Genomic DNA, 11,082 nt, shown 5'->3' with positions numbered 1-11,082 from the left:
TGGCACTAACTCCCATACATCGTTTCTTCTGAATTGATCAAGTTCCTCTTGCATTGCGCTCATCCAGAATTCATCGTGCTCAGCATCAGCGAAGTTCTTTGGTTCCTGAACTGAGATGAAGACTACATTGCTGAGGTATCTCCTGAGTTGATTTCTTGTCATCAAAGTATTCTCAGCAGCATCAAGAATAGCACTCTCTGAGTGTCCTCTTGGTATCCTTATCTCCTTTGGTAGATTGATGTCTTGTGCTGTCTGTGTTTCAACAATCTCTGCAGGTGTAGATTGGTCAGTGAAAACAATTTGAGGTTCACTTTTACCTTTGGTCAGCCCTTGAGGGAATGACTCAGCGGCTGCATCTTGATCAGCGGATACTGAGTGTGGATCATCCTCAGTCAGCGGCTGATATCTTCCTGCAGGGTTAGTTTCGTCGAACTCAACATGTACTGACTCTTCTAAAACTTGAGTTCGTTTATTGAAAACTCTGTATGCTTTGCTGTTTGTTGAGTAGCCTAAAAAGATAGCCTCATCAGCTTTTGAGTCAAACTTAGCTAAGCTATCTTTGGTGTTTAAAATAAAACATTTACAGCCAAAGGCTCTAAAGTATCCAATGTTGGGCTTTCGTCCTTTCCAAAGTTCGTAAGAGGTTTTCTTTAGTATAGGTCTAACAAGAGCCCTATTAAGAATATAGCACGCTCTGTTAACAGCTTCTCCCCAAAAGTACTTTGGAAGCCTATGCTCACTCAACATTGTCCTGGCTATTTCAACCAAGGTTCTGTTCTTCCTTTCAACAACCCCATTTTGTTGAGGCGTCCTAGGAGCAGAAAAATTATGGTCAATGCCGTTGGCTTCACAGAATTCAACAAACTGTTGGTTTTTGAATTCTCCACCATTATCACTTCGGATGTGAGCCAATTTTAGGTCTTTATCATTTTCAAGTTTTCTAACCAAATTTGAAAATGTCTCAAAGGTCTCATCCTTGCTACTCAGCAAGATGATCCAAGTGTACCGAGAAAAATCATCTACAATGACCAAGGAAAATCTTCTTCCACCCAGACTCAGCGGCTGGACTGGACCAAAGAGATCCAAGTGTAGTAACTCTAATGGACGCTTAGTTGAGACAATGTTTTTGCTATGAAAAGATTGTTTGGTTTGTTTTCCAGCTTGGCAAGCGTGGCATAATTGATCTTTTTCAAATTTAAGTTCTGGCAGTCCCTCAACCAATTGCTTTCTTGCTAATTTGGCCAGGAGGTCCATGCTTACATGACCAAGTCTCCTGTGCCATAGCCAGGAATTTTCTTCCTTTGATACTAAGCATACAGTTTTTGAAAACTTTTTCTCTAAGTTCAGCATGAAGACATTATCAATGCGAGGGGCAGTTAAAATTAACTCATTAGTTTTACCCTCGAGTATTTTACATCCAATGTCATCAAATATAACTTTTCTCCCATTGTCACATAGCTGAGCTACGCCGAGTAAGTTATATCTGAGTCCGATGACTAGGGAGACAGACTCAATAGTAGGATTACCTCCAATGGTTCCTGACCCTACTATCTTACCCTTTTTTGTCTCCAAAACTTACGCTTCCTCCTCGTTTACGCTCAAATATGATGAAATGAGTTTCATCACCAGTCATATGCCTCGAGCATGCGCTGTCAATATACCACATCTTTGACTTCTCAGCACACCTCAGGCTTACCTGCACTGTAACTAGTTACTTTTAGGTACCCAATTCTTTTTGGGTCCTTGCTTGTTAGGTTCAATAGGTAAAGCATCATGTTTTATTTTATGGCGGCATACTTGGACAATATGGCCATTCTTTCCACAGAAGTCACAGCTGACTTTCCGTTTAGGATGTCTCACTGACTGGTCAGCACCCCAGTGCTGAGCGTGCCAGCACACCTTTGTGGTGTGTCCTTTCTTCCCACAGAAGTCACACTGGACATTCCGCTGAGGATTCCATCTCTGCTGACCAGTACTTCGGTACTGAGTATTCAGAGGAATATTTCTTTTGTTTGGAACCTTTAGTTGGTTCTGAATGGATGTGACGTCCTTCCTCGGTTTCTTAGAATCTGATTGGACCTCAGAGACAAACTTTTGCATAATTCCAATGTTACTATGCAAATCTGAGTTGTCCTGAAGAAGATATCGAATGTCACTCAGTTTGACCTCCTCAACCTCGTCACATCGCCTGCTGAGTGCTCTAACCTTTTTATTAAACTTTTTGACAAGTGTGTAGAGGTCACTCAGGGCATTAACCATTTCATTTCTGAGCAAGGGTAGTGATATTACCTCAGTTGAATGTTCCTCATCGTCAGAAGCAATGGAGGGGTCAGCATGCTCAGAAACACATGGCTCAGCAAGTTCATCAGCCATGAAACAAATCTTCGCTGACTCAGTGGCATCAGCTTCAGATGATGATGAATCATCACTATCACTCCAGGTTGCCACCATTGCCTTCTTGCCGTTCTTTCTTTCTTTCCTCAGCGAGGGACAGCTTGACTTGATATGGTCAGTTTGATGACATTCAAAGCATGTAATGGGCTTTGAGCTGTCCTTCTTGTACTTGTTGTCGCTGGAGTCAGCTTTGTACTTATCAAACTTTTTATAAGGCTTCTTAGAATATTTGTCATTCTTTTTGAATAGCCTTTTCATCTTTCTGGTGAACATAGCCATCTCTTCATCGTCTGTTGAGCTTCCATCAGTGGAGTCAGCTTTCATGACAAGAGACTTTTGCTTCTTGTCTTCAGAATTTTCCTTCACCTCGAAATTCTTCATCGAGATCTCATGGGTCAGCAGTGAGCCGATGAGTTCATCATACTTATAGGTGGTTAAGTCTTGAGCTTCCTCAACAGCGGTCTTCTTTGCTTGCCAGTTTTTAGGAAGACTCCTAAGAATCTTCTTGACTTGTTCTTCCTCAGTGAAGATCTTCCCAAGTCTCTTGAGCTCGTTGATGATGTTTGTAAACCTTGCATTCATGTCAGAGATTCCTTTATCATCGTTCATTTCGAACAGCTCGTACATTCTCATCTGCTGGTTCACTTTGGATTCCTTCACTTTGTTGGTTCCTTCGTAGGTGACCTCCAGCATCTTCCAGATCTCTTGCGCCGACTCACAACCTGAAATCTTGTTATATTCTGCAGCATCAAGTGCACAATGAAGCATGTTTATAGCCGAAGCGTGATTTTGTAGCTTCTTGAGATCATCTTCTGTCCATTTGGCCTCAGCTTTGACAACTGTTTGGCCAGCCACAACTTCAACAGGAACAAATGGGCCTTGGACTATTGAAAGCCATGCACTCATATTTGTTGCCTGAATAAAGTTTTTCATCCTATTCTTCCAGAAGGTGTAGTTAGACCCGAAGAATAGGGGAGGCCAAGTAATGGACAGCCCCTCAGGTAAGACCTGAGTTGTCTGGTTTCCTGGGAGAAATCGAGTACTGTTTTCAGCCATAGTGGGGATCAGCTCAAGGTAGTTAAACCTTTCACAGTGAGCTTTTAAGCTCTGATACCACTTGTTGGTCCCTTATAACGTAACAAGTTAGTTCCAAGGGGGGGGATATGAACTATTTAAAATTTTAGTACGTTAAGGCTGACTTCTTTTTCTTTGAAAAAGGATTACACAGCGCGCTGTGTAAATTAAGACACTAGCTTAGTCAACTGGTGACTAAGTCAGCTTCTTTCTTTGAGTCAGGAGATAGCACTTGGGTCTATTCCTGAACTCAGATACTCAATACACACAACTTAGCGTGACCTCTTTACTTGGTCAGTTTTGTTTAAGCAAGCAATATATATATTAAGGAGTTTAAGGTTAGAAAGATGTTACTCAGCAGATTTATCCAGGTTCGGCCTCTAAGCCTACGTCCTGTCCCCGGAACACGTTCCGAGCTTTCAAATTCTCTACTGAGCTCTTTAACAGTAGAGCATCAAACCTTTTACAACTTAGAAGCTGAGTATAACAAGAGTACCTTCCTCTATACCTCTACTCACTCCTAATCTCTCGCTGAGTACTATAACCGAGTACTCAGCCTCTCCTTTCTAATCTCTAGAAATGATAAAGATTTGTCCTAAACAACAATTGCTAAGACACCTTAGATGATTGAATAATCACTCTAGACTTTTACACGAAAGATATAGAATTTGGTGTAAGTATTTGCTTTGCTTTTTCTCACAGAACTTCGAGTAGAATTTTGGTCAGCGTAATGGCTTGATGAAGATCTGCATCGAATGAAGCAAATGAAAGGCCCTATTTATAGAGACGTCTGAGGCATCAGTTATTTCGAATTTTGAAATAACCGTTGGAGGGAAACGGCTTCCTGTCGTTGTCACTCAGTCTTGCTCAGTGCTCTTGGCCAATCAGATTCAAGTATCTTCTGTCTTCGGTCAGTACTGAGCAGCTTTTAGTCAGTCCGGCAGAATGTCTCTCCATTTATGGTAAGGTCAACTAGACAGCTTTCTGTGTCTTCTGAACTTTACCCAAAGTAGAAATACTTTGTCTGGAAGTTGTTCTTGCTCAGCTGCTGTCTTGTACTCTTTGTCGATACAACTCAGCAGCTTCGTTCCGAAGTTGTTCAACGAAGGTCTTCTCGATCCTTCTTTCGCTGAGCTGCGTTTTGTACACAACGACAGCGTTTTGCACACGCGGGCCGAGTGGTCTTGATCTGTTTGACTTGGGCTTTGACTTCCGTATTGAGCTTTAAGCCTTTTAGTCTTTATGTCTTATAAACAATTTAACTCAACATTGAACAAACACATTAGTGTAATAAATCAAAGCATTTAAACTTAGTATGTTTAGAATATATTTAATTTTACTTAAATAATTTTGTCAAATCAAAATCATGTGGAAAGGTGTTTCAACAAGGCGATGGTGCGCGGGATGCCGGGGAGTGCCGAGGGAGGTTTGGCGAGGGGCATGGGTGATGAGGGTGAGAGGCGCCCAGATGCGGAGGGAGACGCGGCCCGCACCGCGCAGGGCTGTGAGCAGGAGGGAACCGCGGCTATGGGGGCTGCTGCGGCGGTTGTGCAATCGATGGGGGCTGCTGCCCAGACAAAGTTGTCGGCAGTTGCCCCTGGATCTAGGGCAAATTGTGAGGCGGAGATTGTCCCGGGGGCTGGACCGCTGGCCCAGGGGGCGGTGGGCCAAAATACCATATACCCTAATACTAATTCGGGTTCTTGGAAACCGGTAGATAAGGTGAATAATCTCACTGTGGAAAACGATATGGGGAAAGTTTCCTGGAGAGATAAGGTGCTAGGGGTAGTTGAGGAGGAACCCATATTGGAGGATGATATTATCGAGGATGAGTCTGAGGAACTTTTCTCCGACTCTGATGCTGAAGATGGAGATCAAGAGGACCCGCTGTGCCCAGTGATCCGTCTTTCCTCTGAAGATAAACGAATCCTTAGATCGAAGTGGAAGTTATCCTTAATTGTCACGGTCCTTGGGAAAAGGATTAGTTTCAATTACTTTGCCCAGAGGATCCAAGCACAATGGGCGAAGAAGGGAAAGGTTACCATTACAGACCTTGAAAATGCTATATGTCATTAAATTTACAAGGGCTGAAGATTTCAATGCTGTTGTTAATGGTGGACCTTATATTATCTCCAATCATGTTTTGCCGCTGAGGCCATGGGTCCCAAATTTCAATCCTTATGATTGCTCTGTGAACATGATCCTTACTTGGGTTAGATTCCCAGGTCTACCTATTGAATACTACAATGAAAGATTCTTGAATAAGATTGGTGGCCTTATTGGGAAGGTTCACCATGTTGATAAGACTACCGTTGGGGCAGTGAGGGGCAAGTTCGCCAGGGTTTGTATTGACATTGATCTCGCTAAGCCTCTTCTGTCCAAATTCTGTGTTCAGAATAAGGTCTTTCATATTGAATATGAAGGTCTACACAATATCTGCTATGAGTGTGGCATGTTTGGCCATACCTATGATGGATGTCCTAAAAAGAGGCAGGTGGTGGAGGAGAGGGTAGCACCTATCATAGGTAGAGCTGAGGAGAGTCAAGGTAAAGGAAGGAATTTTGGCCTATGGATGCTTGCCAAAAGGTCGGTTAGAAGGAAGCCACGAGCTAATGCTGCTAGGATTCCTTCTCCAGATATCAGTAAAGAGATGTCCTCCCTCCATATTGCTCATGAGATCAAGTGTAGGTCCCCTGACATCAAGAGAGGTGGTGATGCTGGTGTGGATTCAGCATCCGGTTCGGGGTCAAGGTTCGGTGTCCTGACTATGGAGGAGGGACAGGACTCGGATCCCTCTAATGAGCATATGGAGTTAAGCATGCCAGGCCTCGAATCGGCTGAGCCAGCCTCCATCCTAGGTGAATCTATTAATCCTCTCTTTGCCTCTAAAGCTGATGCCAAAGGGAGTTCCCAGACCTTTCTCTCAACAGGGAAAGTGATGAATAATGAGGTTAGTAACCTGAAACCTCTTGTTGATGTTCCGATTGGAAAACCTATGGGAGTCAATAAGTTGAATATGAAGAAACCCAAAGCTAACCCTAAAAAGAACCATAGTGGGTTGGATTCTTGGGAGAAAAGGGGGCCTTCTGGCACCTCCTCTAGGCTCTTCGGAGCCCCGAATAAATACCTGATCTAGGGTATGGGCTTGTGTCAGTAGTCTTCCTTTTTGATGGACTTTTTTGTTTGGAATGTTAGAGGTGCGGCGAGCAAGGCAACCCGCATCCATGTTAATGACCTTATTAAGCAATTTAATCCTTCTTGTTTTGATCTTCTAGAGACCAAGGTTAGTGGTTCCAAAGCAGATGAAGTGGTTAGAAAGTTTAAGAATTGGAGTTGTGTCAGATCGGAGGCTACTGGACGAGCAGGGGGGATTTGGCTCTTTTGGAAGCCAGGTCAAGTTAATATTGACATTATTAGTATGGACAATCAATTCATCCATAGTAAGGTGTGTTACCCTGGTAATAAACCTTTCTTTGTCACCTTTGTTTATGTTGATCCTGTTTTGACTAACCGAAGAAGGCTGTGGGAGATCCTGTATTCTATTAGTACTAGCATGGTGGATGCTTGGTTGGTGGCTGGGGACTTTAATGACATTGCCCTTATGAGTGATCAGAGAGGAGGGGGTAATCATTATGTGAACCGGTGCCTTAATCACAAGCAGAGTATGGATTTATGCGGGCTGTCGGACATGGGAGCCGCTGGTCACAAGTTTACCTGGAAAAGGAATAGTGTGTTTGTTCGTTTAGACAAAGTTTACGCTAATGTTGCTGCAATTTATAGATTTCCCAAGATCAACGTGCTTAATCTTCCTTTCCGTCATTCTGACCATTGCCCTATCCTCATTAAACTGGTGAAAGGTAATCGGCTTAAAGGGAATAGACCTTTTAGGTATCTTGTTGCTTGGGATTCACATCCTGAGTTTAAGAATTTTGTTAAAAACAATTGGCAACCTCACACTAATGTTCTTCTTGCCGCTGAGGGGTTCAGGAGGAATGTGGTGGGATGGAATAAAAACATCTTTGGCCACATTATCAGAAGGAAAAACAAACTTTTAAGAAGGATGGAAGGCATTCAACGTTGTTTGGAGATCCGCTTCAATCACAGTCTGAATTGTCAGCTTAGATCTCTCCAAAATGAGTTGGAAGCAGTGCTTAGACAGGAAGAGCTTCTTTGGTTCCAGAAATCTAGGAAGGCTTGGATTAAGGACGGGGACCGGAATACCAGGTTTTTCCACCTTTCAACGATTATTAGGAGGCAGAGGAATAGGATCGATGCTATCAAAGACTCCAATGGTGATTGGGCCTTTGAGGAGGAAGATATTCGACGCCTTGCCCTTGAGTTCTATAAAGACCTTTTTAAAGAGGAAGAGGTGGACTTGATTAGTGCCCACTCTGGGATTTCCTTTCCTAGGTTGGCAGAGGATGCTATTAAGGAAGCCTTCCATCCTATTGACCAGAAAGAAATTGATCTGGCTTTCTCCAGTATCGGAGCTACTAAGGCTCCAGGGATCGATGGTATTCCTGCTAGTTTCTACCATAAACACTGGGATACTGTGAAGGAGGGCATTTACAGTTTTGTTTTAGGTGTTTTTGGTGGCTCCAAAGATATTAGGCTGGTTAATAAAACCCTCATAGTTCTGATCCCAAAAGTTGATAAACCTTCCTCCTTTCTTCAGATGAGGCCAATCAGTCTTTGCAATGTGTTATATAAAGCTATCACTAAGATTGTGGCTAATAGAATCCGGCGGATCCTTCCGGAGATTATAAGCCAGAATCAAGGGAGTTTTGTTCCTGGCAGGCAAATGATGGATAATGTAGTTATTGCCCAGGAGGTGGTCCATTCCATGAAGATGAAGAAAGGTAGGAAAGGGATCGTGGCTCTCAAACTGGATCTGGAGAAAGCTTATGATCGTCTAAACTGGAGCTTTCTTCTAGATAGTTTGAAAAAAGCTGGTATCCCAGAAAGCTGGAGGAACTTGATTGAGGATTGCATTTCCTCTCCTGTTTTCCAGGTTATGATCAATGGAGATATGTCTGATGAGTTCTCTCCCTCCAGGGGAATTCGTCAAGGAGATCCTATGATCCCCTTCCTTTTTGTTATTGCTATGGAAAGATTGTCGCACCTGATCCAAGAGGCTGTGAGCAAGGGGACTCTCCATCCTATGTCCATCAACAAATATTGTCCTCCTATTACCCATTTGTTCTTTGCTGATGATGTGATGCTCTTCGTAGAAGGGAATGAGGATCAAATTAGTGTGGTGATGGATATCCTTAATTGCTTCTGTGCTGCTTCTGGCCAGAAGATTAATATCCAAAAGTCTCGGATGCTGTGCTCTAAGAACATGGACAAAGGCATGTGCAGAAGGCTGAGTGATCTTTCCGGCATTCCCCTGACTCACTCCTTGGGGAAGTATCTTGGGGTCCCTCTCCACAGCGACAGAGTCTCCAAAGCCTCTTTTAAAGAAACTTTGGACAAAACTAATGGTTTGTGTGCTAGTTGGAAAGCTAATTCTCTTTCCTTTGCAGGTCGTCTTTCTTTAATCCAGTCTGTTAATTGCGCGACTCCTAATCATATCATGCAAGCCTGTAGACTTCCTGAGCCAGTCCTTAACGAGCTTGACAAAATTAACCGGCGTTTCCTTTGGGGAGAGTCTGGAGAAGGGAAAAAGATTCACCTGGTCCCTTGGAAGGAGGTCTGCCAGCCGAAAAGCAAGGGGGGTCTTGGTATTAGACAAGCTAAGGACAATAACAAAGTCCTTTTGATGAAGCTTCTCTGGAGAATGTGGCAAATCCCATCCTCTCTTTGGGTTCGTCTTCTCTGTGGTAAGTATCGGAAAGACAAAATCTTTGGTGGCCCTAAAGAGAGAGTTATCAGTTGTTCCTTCCTCTGGAAAGGGCTTAGCGCTGTGTTTGCAGAATTCTGCTCGGGGGTTGTCCTGGAGGTGGGTAATGGTAAGTCCATCAGTTTCTGGTATGATACATGGATTGGTGACAAACCTCTTATAGAGGTGTGTAGCTCCCCCCGCCTAGTAACTTCCGTAACTGGAGAGTTGCCGATGTGGTGGACTCGGAGGGAGACTGGATCTGGTAAAAGTTTGATACCTTCTTTAGCCTGGAGACCCTCCTTAGAATTAGAGGAGTTAAGATTAGTAATCATGAGGAAGACAAGGACAGGCATTGCTGGGCCCTGACTAACAATGGCGCTTATTCTTGCAAGTCAGCCTTTGAAGCTTTTACCCCTAACAGGGCCGATCCTCTCTCGGATACTTGGAAGTCCATTTGGGCCCTTAAAATCCCTTACCGTATTAGGAGTTTCCTGTGGCTGGGAGTCAAGAACATGTTGCTTACTAATTCGGATAGGCATAGACGACATTTGGTGGATTCAGGAGCTTGCAGCAGATGCAGAGGCCATGATGAAACTTTGTGCCATGCTCTGAGGGATTGCTCTAAGAGTAAAAAGGTTTGGAAGAAGATTCTCCCTCACCACATTCTTCCTTCCTTCATGGCCCACTCTGAGTATGACTAGTTCTCTGATGGTGCTAGTGGAAAATTAATGGCTAACATGGAGCATGGTGACATTTTCTTTGCTATCATCTGTCACCAGATTTGGAAGTTGAGGAACGAGGAGCTTTTTGCTGATAAAACTGTCCTGATTCCTGACTTACTTGATTTCTTCTCGAAAAAACTATCTATTATTACTGAGAGCTTCAAAGGGGATCCCCTTGCCAGGCCTACCCAGAATAGAGAGGTCCACCTTGTTGGATGGAGCAAGCCTAGAGAAGGGGTAGTTAAGCTGAATACGGATGGCTCCTGCCTTAGCAATGGCAAAATTGCTGCCGGACGAGTTCTTCGTGATGCGGGTGGCGCCTGGCTAGCTGGGTTTACCAGAACCTAGGGATGGGTTCTTCCTTTTCGGCAGAACTTTGGGGTATTCTCTCGGGTATCAAGCTTGCCATTAGCCTGGGTGTAAAGAGGTTATCTGTGGAATCTGATAACATGGAGGCTATCAACAGGATTTCTGATAACCAGGCTATTTGTCTTAACAGTTAAAATCTTATCAAAGCTATTTTAAGGCTTCGCCCTTCCTTTGAGTTCTTAAAGTTCAGCCACATCTACAGGGAACAGAACCGGGTTGCGGATCGCTTGGCGGTAGCTGGGCATGAGGGAATGTTAGGTGTTTCTACCCTTTCTGATCCTCCCATTTTTCTTTCGTCTCTTCTTTTAGAGGATAGGATTGGGGTTAGCCTTCCTAGGCTGATCCCGGGTTAGTTTTCTTTGTTTGCTTATTTTTTTTCCTGTTTCTACCAAAAAAAACAAATTGACTGTATAAATAATAATATAATATATGCATGTATTATTATTATTTTTTTGAACAAATTCTTAATTTTTTAAAGCTTAATACATCATTTGTCTCTCAACTTGTCACAAAGCTTGATTGATTCCTATCAACTTGCATAAAATGTTCAGTTAACCCTCTGAACTTGTGCAAAATATAATCAATTAATCATTCGGTTACAAAAAATAAGTTAAATACGAAAAATGAATTGTACGCGTTTAAAAAAAAGTAAAACGACAAAGATCGGAACATACGGTTCTAATATTAAAAAGACAAGTT

This window comes from Euphorbia lathyris, chromosome 7 (genome assembly GCF_963576675.1).
Source record: "Euphorbia lathyris chromosome 7, ddEupLath1.1, whole genome shotgun sequence".
In the NCBI taxonomy this organism is placed as follows: Eukaryota; Viridiplantae; Streptophyta; class Magnoliopsida; order Malpighiales; family Euphorbiaceae; genus Euphorbia; species Euphorbia lathyris.
This window is presented reverse-complemented; position numbering follows the sequence as displayed.